Below are 10,559 nucleotides of genomic sequence, written 5' to 3'. Positions count from 1 at the left end.
CCGGGCATGGGCCCCCTCATACCGCGGGCCCCATAGCAGCCGCTCTGACCACGTCATTGGCAAACAAAAAGATGAAGAATTGGCCCATCAATCATAGAAAGGGGGGAACAAACACCAGTCCCTTCAGTCCGAAGGGGCAAAATCTGACACCATAATGAGAGGGCCATTTACATATTTGCTATGGGGACCCCACCTTTTAATGTACCCCACTGTCTGAGAATACTTGGAAGATCCTTGACCGCTCATGCAGGTATAGCCCCTATATTGTGTCTTATTGAGGGCATCCAGGGGTGTAGCTTTAGGGTGCAGATTAACAGTCACCCCCAAAGGGCCCATTAGAACCCCAGTATTGTAAACGTCTCTTGGTAGGTAAGGGGGGGGGCCTGTTTTACATTTGCAATAGGGCCCAGAAGCTACGTTACTCCTCTGCCAGGCCTGTTGGGTTGGAGAGGGGGCTATAGGTTGACACCATCCTTATTCACCTGCTGCTCAGGATAACTCCATAGAAGGTGGAGTTCTACTTTATGGTTTGCAATGTATTATTATTATTATTATTTTAGTTTGGTTTTAGGCACATGATTGTTGCTGGGGTTCTTTATAAATTTTGGATGGAGCCGCAGTTGCAGAAACTACTATAACCCCGAGGCTACGGCTTTATCCAGCACCTTTAATACTTTGGTTCAGTTTCCAGGCAACAGTCCCGGACTATCCACAAAAGTCCAGTGATTTATGTTGCAGCAGATTCCCCGCTTTGATTTGTTTTTTTTTCTGCTCATTTTCCTTGCACGACGCGGCGCTCTCTGGTGAGCATTAATAAATGATTCAGATGTTCGCTGCATAAAAGAATGTCAACATGCACACAGCTCGCAACGCACAGGAAAACGCTCCCCGCACACTTCCCTCTGAAGTCCTTCCCTCTTATCTTTCTGCTTTTCTCTGCTTCTATGGAGATCACAATGGCAGGAGATCTGCAGTCGCTGCTCCGACTATTGTTATCTTGCGGTAAGAAGTGCAAAATGTAAAGTTACAGCATCAAATCCAACTCAGACCCACACAATGCAGCTGTCTTGTACTCTAATTGAACCATACAAACAAACAAAAATGTATATGATATCTTACCACTAGGTGGCAGTGTTATTTCTTAAGCCATAAGTTCTGCATTTCAAAAACATTGATTTCTTGCCTCTAGGGGGCAGTGTTATATCTAAAAGCTTTAAGTTCAGCATTTCAGAAAAATATTGATTTCTCACCTCTAGGTGGCAGTGTTATTCTTGTAGGGTATAAGTTCAACTTTTTAGGAATATTTAGATTTCTTGCCTCTAGGTGGCAGTGTTATTCTTGTAGGATATAAGTTCCAAATTTTAGGAACATATTCATTTTTGCCTCTAGGTGGCAGTGTTATACCTTAAGCTATAAGTTCTGCATTTCAGAAACATATTGATTTTTTGCCTCTAGGTGGCAGTGTTATACCTTAAGCTATAAGTTCTGCATTTCAGAAACATATTGATTTCTTGCTTCTAGGGGGCAGTGTAATACCTAAAAGCTTTAAGTTCAGCATTTTGGAAAAATATTGATTTCTTGCCTCTAGGTGGCAGTGTTATTCTTGTAGGGTATAAGTTCAACATTTTAAAAACATTTTTATTTCTTGCCTCTACGTGGCAGTTTTATACCTAGTGACTATAGATTCTATATTTCAGAAAGCCTAAAAAATAAATAAATGAGGAGACATAATACGGTCTTGCCACTAGGTTGCAATGTTATTTCTATAGGCTATTAGTACAGCATTTCAGAAACATATTGATTTCTTGCCCCTAGGTGGCAGTGTTGTACATGGAGACTATGCTTTCTGCATTTCAGATACTTAATGGAGATGCAGCAAAACTGGTGCAAAGGAAAAGTGGAGTATTTGCAACCAATCATATTCTACCTCTCATTTTCAGCGACCCTTTGGAAAATGAAAACAGCGACCTGACTTTTTTTTCACCGAGTGATTTCTGGCCTCTAGATGGCAATGTCTCCAGTGCAAATTTTGGAAGTGCCTCACATACTAACCCACAAATACAGTGTTGCCTATAGGTGGCAGTGTTGGGCTTCAAGGTTATTTACGCCGATGCTACATCTCCTTTTAGGCCTAATATTGTGTAGTCGCCCTCGTGCCCCCGTACAGCTCTGACCCGTCGAGACCTGGACTCCATAAGACGTCTGAAGTTTCCTGTGGCATCTGGCACAAGATGTGCTGTTTTTCCAGCACATCCCACAGATGATCGATCGCATTGACATCTTTAGAATTTGGAGACATCACCTTGAAGTCTTTGTCATGTTCCTCATCATTCCTGGACAATGTCTGCAGTGTGGCGGGGGGCATTATCCTGCTGACGGAGGGCACTGCCATTAGGGAATACGCTGCCATGACGGGGGCACTTGGCTGCAGCAATGTTTAGGTTGGTGGTACGTGTCACATCCGCATGAATGTCAGGACACAAGGTTTCCCAGCAGAACATTGTCCAGATCACACTGCCCCCGCCGGCTTGTCTTCTTCCCATAATGCATCCTGGTGCCATCTCTTCTCCAGGTAAACGACGCACGGGCGCCCGGCCGTCCACATGATGTAACACGTGATTCATCAGACCAGGCACCTTCTTCCATTGCTCCATGCGCCAGTTCTGATGATCACGTGACTATTGTGGGTGCTATCGGCAGTGGACAGGGGTCAGGATGGGCGCTATGACCGGTCTGCAGCTACACGGCCCCATATACAGCAAGCTGCGATGTTCTGCGTGTCGTGACATCTTTCTGTCATAGTCAGTGGTAACTTTTTCAGAAATTTGTGCTACAGTATCTCTTTTATGGGATCGGACCAGACGGGCTAGCCTTCTCCCCCAAACATCAACGAGCCTGGGACCCCCATGACCCTGTCGCTGGTCACCGGTTGTCCTTCCTTGGACCTCTTTTGGTTGGGTAATAACCACTACATACTGGGAACACCCGACAAGACCAGCAACACCCCACAAGACCGGGAACACCCCACAAGACAGGGAACACCCCACAAGACCCGGAACACGGCACACAAACCAGGGACACTCCACAAGACCGGGAACACGCCACAAGACAGGGAACACCCCACAAGACAGGGAACACCCCACAAGACCGGGAACACTCCACAAGACCGGAAACACCCCACAAGACCGGGAATACCCCACAAGACCGGAAACACTCCACAAGACAGGGAACACCCCACAAGACCGGGAACACTCCACAAGACCGGAAACACCCCACAAGACCGGGAATACCCCACAAGACCGGAAACACTCCACAAGACATGGACCACCCCACAAGACTGGGAACACTCCACAAGACCGGAAGCACTCCACAAGACAGGGAATACCCCACAAGACCGGAAACACTCCACAAGACAGGGAACACCCCACAAGACCGGAAACACTCCACAAGACCGGAAACACTCCACAAGACCGGGAACACCCCACAAGACCGGGAACACTCCACAAGACCGGGAACACTCCACAAGACCGGGAACACTCCACAAGACCGGAAACACTCCACAAGACAGGGAACACCCCATAAGACTGGGAACACCCCATAAGACTGGGAACACTCCACAAGACAGGGAACACCCCACAAGACCGGGAACACCCCACAAGATCGGGAATACCCCACAAGACCGGCCGCTTTGCAGATGCTCTGACCCAGTCGTCTATAATCACCATTTGGCTCTTGTCTCAGTAGCTCAGATCTTTACAATCCTCCATTTTTTCTTTTCATCTACTTCAGGAACAGACTGATCACTTGCTGCCTAATATTTCCCACTATGACTCCACATATCCCGAAGCCGTCCCTGATCAAACGCACAGCTCAACAATGTTCTAATAATCTTAAGCGAGTCAGTGTGTGTGTGTGTGGGGGTTGGGGGGGTCTCCGCCCAAGAATGGCTTATAAATAACTTATCATAGAGGCCCTTTCCCTGTGTGAGGACATTCAGTAAGAGAAGGGATCACATGAGCCCTGGAAACAAGACCCACCCCCGAAGAGTCAGGGGGAGGAGCTCACATCATGTGACATTCCAATTGATGCTTGGGGGAGGGGCATTAAGAAACAGATGAGTCTAGGAGTTCTTCTATGGCTTCTTCTAGGCTCGGTACAGATACCTTCAATGTAAGAGAATTTATTTTGAGGACTGGTTCCTTTTAAAGAGGACCGGTCACCTCTCCTGACATGTATTTTTAGTAAATACATGTATTCCCCATGAAATAACAACTCTTGAGCATCTTTTATTAGAAATCTATGTTGTGCCGTTCCTCTGTTATTCCTCCTAGAAACTTATGAATAAATGGACAGCTGGGTGTTACCAGTTGGGGGTGTGTCCTTACACAGAAGACTGATACTGTCCAATCAGTGCTGACAGAGTCAGTCTGTAGGGACACGCCTCTTTGAGAAGGGGAATGGTAACACCCAGCTGTCAATTTATTCATGAACTTCTAAGAGGAATAACAGAGGAACGGAAAATATGTTCTAGAATTGTTATTTCATGAGGAATACAAGTAATTACTAAATAGACTCTGCAGGAGAGATGACGGGTCCTCCTTAGGATGTCCGCACAGGGTGCATGTGCCTTTAAGGACTGCGGTAAAGATCTCGTTTCTTCGTTCCACGGAACTTTCAAGGACAGAAGTGATTGGAATTGTTTTATATCAGATACAAATAAACGAGGCTGAGTAAATAATCCCGTTACGTGCGAGTTACTTTATTAGCCGCTGATGACAGGCAGTAAATGTGAAGGGTGAGTGTTAACCGTTCATTTGGCTGCAATCTGTTAATTCGTAATAAATATCGCTGGTGGGGGAGGGGGTGACGTGTGATCTGCGGCAATTTAATAGCGAAATGAATAAATGTGAGATATAAAATCAGTCCCATCTCCTCGCCCTTTAATAAGATGCAGCAGGCAGTCTATAAACTACCTCCAATCCCCGCAACACACACACAAACAACCTGCTATTCCCCCATACAGAGCACAACTGACACAGCTACATCCTCACAATACAAGAACCACCGCATAGATCACAGCTACAGGTGTAGCAGAGCTGAAACGGTTATTTCTTTGGGGCGGCATCATCTATGCACTGTGAGAACGCGCCGATATCCTCATGAGCTGGGCAAAATCACAAACTCAGCTAAACTACACCGGTATATAAAAAATATCTAATTATGTCTAATTATGTCTTTGGGTTGAGTGTAGAACCACAGATAACACATTGTGATATCACCTGGGCAAAATGACAAAATTAGCTCTGCTACATCTGACATTCGCAGTTCTGGCAGATTTTTATATAAAACGTACATTTCTATATGTAAAACCACATGTTACATAATAAGGATATCTTCCTGAGTTATGCCGACTGACAAACCAAGCTCTGCTATATCGGTGCCTCACACATATCACACACAGTTCTGTAAAAAAAAAAAAAAACTAAAACCTGTACAGACCTAAAACTTCTCACACCTGAGGGTTTGTAGCAATTCCTCTGTGAACACATCATCAGCACAATTTTCTTTAATGTCCTGATAATTTGCTACAATGTATAAGCGTAGGTAAAATGTATTGCAGAGGATGGTCTAGACTGGATACAATTGTAGCGAATTCTCAGCTGTGAGACCTATAAAGTCACATTTTCAGCCTCTGGATATAAATAGTAGGAGTGTTCCCTTTCACTGACAGACTTGAAAATGGTGAGGAACTGAAGAAAATGGCAGAACTTTTCATTATACAGTTTTATTTACATGACTGGAAACCCCCCTTTTAGTCACTCTGTAGCTTTAGCCTTATATTATAGGACCCCATTTGATGGCATATATTTAAATAATGAAAATGGGGTCCCTGTGGAGCCAGGATATTACCAGAGAGAGCCCGGTCTCTCCACCTTTTCCTAGGCAGGTTGCGGCTTTCACCAGTAAGACATGAACAGGAAGCAGCTGATTGGCATTGAGCTTACATGTAATAGAAGCCCAACCAACCACTCAACCCTGAGGTCGTCTGTCTTGTTGGGCACATCAATGATGCCGCAGGGACAGATCAAGGTCTATAGGGACCCATGGGCAAAAAGTTGTCCCTTTTTTAAAGAAAGGAAACAGGGAATAGCTGAGGACATCTTGTAAAAGATTAAAATTATAGAGCTAAATATCAGCACATACAAATCTCAGTGCCATATGGTGCCTATATGACGTCAACTGGGCCGATAAAGTCAGACTGTTGGCCGCTTGGCTGTGGCTGATAGTGAAGTTGAACGTGTTCTGCTCTTTTTTGCAGTCCAAGGCTGAGCCTCAAGGGTCCTGTGATGGCTGAGCTTTATGTCTTGGCGGTGTAGGCCCTTGGGGCATTTGCCCCTTTTGGCCATTCTATATTCCAGTGTGTCTAAAACCCTGTATACAAAGCACATAAAACTCAGTAAGGGACTGCTCAGTGGCGTAACTACCGCTATAGCACCCGCCGGCACGGCCCCCCCCCTCCCATGGCCGGAGGCTCCGCTATCAGTCGCTATGGCTGCTACAGCGCGACGCCACTGAAGGGGTTGTTCCAACAAAAGACATGCATCCCCCATCCACAGGAGAGGGGACACATGTGGGATCGCTGGGAAGCCCAGCGATAAGGAGAACGGGGGACCGAAAGTCCCCCGAAGTTCTCCATGACAAACCTCGGACTTCCGGGGTCTGTCGGCAGCTCCATAGAAATTAATTGTGCACCGGTCGCGCTTGTGCGCATGCGTGACCAGCGCTCCTTTCATCTTTATTGAACTGCGCAGACGACGGAAGTCAGAGGTTTGTGATGGAGAACGTCAGGGGACTTTCAGTCCCCCGTTCTCCCTATCGCTGCCAGCGATCACACATGTATCCCCTATCCTGTGGAGATCCTGTGGAGAGGGGATACATGTCTTTTGTAGGACAAACTATAGGCAGTTTTTCTTTTGGGGGGGGGGGGGGGCTATATGGCGTTATCTACAGGGGGGGTCTGTATGGCGTTATCTACAGGGGGGTCTGTATGGCGTTATCTACAGGGGGGGTTCTGTATGGCGTTATCTACAGGGGTGGCTGTATGGTGTTATCTACAGGGGGTTCTGTATGGCGTTATCTACAGGGGGGGGTCTGTATGGTGTTATCTACAGGGGGGGTCTGTATGGCGTTATCTACAGGGGGGTTCTGTATGGCGTTATCTACAGGGGGGTCTGTATGGCGTTATCTACAGGGGGGGTCTGTATGGTGTTATCTACAGGGGGGGGTCTGTATGGCGTTATCTACAGGGGGGCTGTATGGCGTTATCTACAGGGGGTGTCTGTATGGCGTTATCTACAGGGGGGGTCTGTATGGTGTTATCTACAGGGGGTGTCTGTATGGCGTTATCTACAGGGGGGGTCTGTATGGTGTTATCTACAGGGGGGCTGTATGGCGTTATCTACAGGGGGGATTTGGGGCTGTAAGAGGTTATCTACAGGGGGACTGTATGGCATTATCTACAGGGGTGGCTGTATGGCGTTATCTACAGGGGGATTTGGGGCTGTAAGACGTTATCTACAGGGGGCCTGTATGGCGTTATCTACAGGGGGCTGTGTATGGCGCTATCTACAGGGGGCTGTGTATGTCGCGATCTACAGGGGGCTGTGTATGGTGCTATCTACAGGGGCTGTGTATGGCGCTATCTACAGGGGGCAGTGTATGGCGCTATCTACAGGGGGCTGTGTATGGTGCTATCTATAGGGGGCGCTGTGTGGCGGAATCTATAGGGAGGCACTATCTACAAGGGGGGGGGGGTTGTGTGATACCCAGCGGAGGGGGGCCCCAGTCAAAAGTTTGCTATGGGGCCCAGTCTTTCCTAGTTACGCCCCTGGGACTGCTGATGTATGAATAGCATGCAGGATAAAAATATCTTCTCAAGTGCCCCTTCGGGGGCCCCCATATAAAGAGAATTTATTTGGCACCGCACATAATTTGTTTTAATCCGAATCCCCCAGTGATGATTGTGGTTTGTTTGTGATGATCAATACTTTGGTTTATGGCTGAAATCTGAAACGTATGAACAGTGATTATAACGGCTGGCGGGTTATAAAATACCGGGGATTTCACTTTTAACCGTTCAATATCACCGATAAAGGGCAAACTGAGAAACCGGTGGGTGAGGACTACAATGGCGGGCACCACTACTCAACATGAACGGCAATTTAAGAAGAGGGGGGAGTATAAGGGTATTCTTGGTAAGGGGAGTTGTCACAAGAACCCCTTTCGGTGCCATTCAATGTTAGAATTTTTGGGGCAGACACCAGTGACCCTCTTTGCTTGGTTGGCCATAGAGGCAAGGAGTTCCCCAAAAACATAGAAGGGTTCTAATACTTTTTGATTGTAGTATGGCCTACAAGGGCAACCCCAATAAACACCAACATTTTACTACATTGGGACTTGACATTTTTTGTCAATAAAGTCTTCAACTGGTGAAAAAAGGTCAGAGAGGGTCCCATAGACAAGTCTACCATCAAAACGAGAGCTCAATTTTAGCGGAATTATTGTCCATAGTCGGCTTAAGGCTATCTAAGGTAGTCGGAAATCCTCTTCTGTCTCATTAGACGTTCAGACTGTAGCAGTGTCCTTTCCCAATGCTTTACACTGCAGCACTGCTCGTCAAGGTTAGCTACTGTATTAACTGTAAGGACTAGCTCAGCAGGAATTCAGTGCATGGTGATTTACATGACAGATGATTACAAGCTACAGGCAGCAAAACCACCAGTGACAAAAAGAAGATTACTAAGCAATTTCTACACATAGAGATGTAGTAAAACTGAGTTTGTCACCTGGTTCAGCTCATGAGAACAGATAAGCGAATCATTTCTACACAAATCGATTTTAGTCTGAATTGTTTCAGATTCGGGGAAATCACAAACTTTTGGGTCTCGAGGCCCAAAAGTTTTGGATTTTCCCAAATCTGAAACTTTTGGGAAATTCGGACCGAATGTGGCAAAATGGCAGCAAAGGCTAGCCACCATCTTTCAGATTAGAAAAAGGATCAGCAATCTTAGATGGGCTTCCTCCATAATGCGTTGCAGGTCGTTTTCCCAAAATGCACTGCAGTTATCCCTTCCTCTAGCACAGCCAATCACGAGGGGTATAGGTTGATGACATCACTAATGATGCCTTTGTGTTATAGAGCTTTAGAAGTGTTGGATACAGTTCTATATGACATCAGAGAGTCAGACACAAGTTTTTCGGGCAATCGGAGCACTTGCGATTTGCGGCCAATGTATTTCGACCGAACCGAATCGGACGGCCGTTTTGATCAAATCGGATCGGAAACGAATTTTAGAAAATCAGCTTTTCTCTACCTATGAGGATATCACGGTGTGGTATCTGTGGGTTTTCTTTAAAATTGCAGATAAACTTACTGGATTATTTTAGCTCGGTGACCACAGTGCACAAAGGATGCAGACCCGTCGAGTTCAGTGACATATCTAGCACTGCTACATCTGTCGAGTGAGAGGGTTTAGTCATAGTAGGAGGATACAGTTTACATTTTGTGATAATAGTCTAATTAATGTGTTCATATATAAATGCAGAGCACATGGGGACCGTCTGCCGCCTTGTCAAAGTGATTAATGAGAATTTGTTTTGTCAAATGAAAGACTATTAAATAAAATGTTTAAGCCAAAACATACTGTTCCTGAAACGTGAAAATTAAGCTATGAGCCTGGTTCATAAGGTTGTCTTCTCGGCATATGCCTTCCCTCTGGGCGTCCATAATGGAGGCACTCATGCTTCCTGCATTGGGTATAGATAGCACAGCAGAGTGTGTGTGCTTTATGGCAACTGCAATGAATGGGAGTTAATGGTCAGAAAAGTGTCCATAGACTAATACAGTCTCCAGAAAGTAATTAAGTACAGCCCCTCCCCCAGAGACCACAGAGCCTTATCTGTGTATAGTGTTACTATTCTGCCCTATCTAGGCCACAAGTAGTACAATAGAGCTTTCATCTGTAATTAAATCCCCCACTCTCTAATGACAAAAATATGACTTTTCTGACCCTGCACTCTAATGATACTGAGATGACGCGGCTGACCCTGCCCTCTTATGACGAGATGACTCTGCTGACCCAGCCTCTAATAACAAAACGATGACTCTTCTGACCTTGCCCTCTAATGATAATGAGACGACTCTGCTGACCCTGTTCTCTAATGTTAATGAGATTACTCTACTGACCCTGCCCTCTAATGATAATGAGATTGCTCTGCTGACCCTGCCCTTTAATGGTAATGAGATGACTATGCTGACCCTACCCTCTAATGACAAATGATATGACTCTGCAGACCCTGCCCTATAATGGCAAGATCACTTTGCTGACCCTCCCAGCTTACGGTTTAAATAACTCTCCTCAACGGTCCTCTAATGATAATGAGATGACTCTGCTGACCCTGTCCTCTAATGATGAGATGACTCTGCTGACTATGCCCTATTCCAATAACGAGATAACTCTGACAACCCCACCCTCTAATGATTTTGAGATGCCTCTGCT

Source organism: Rhinoderma darwinii, chromosome 10 (assembly GCF_050947455.1).
Source record: "Rhinoderma darwinii isolate aRhiDar2 chromosome 10, aRhiDar2.hap1, whole genome shotgun sequence".
Lineage (NCBI taxonomy): Eukaryota > Metazoa > Chordata > Amphibia > Anura > Rhinodermatidae > Rhinoderma > Rhinoderma darwinii.
Note: the sequence above shows the minus strand (reverse complement) of the source record.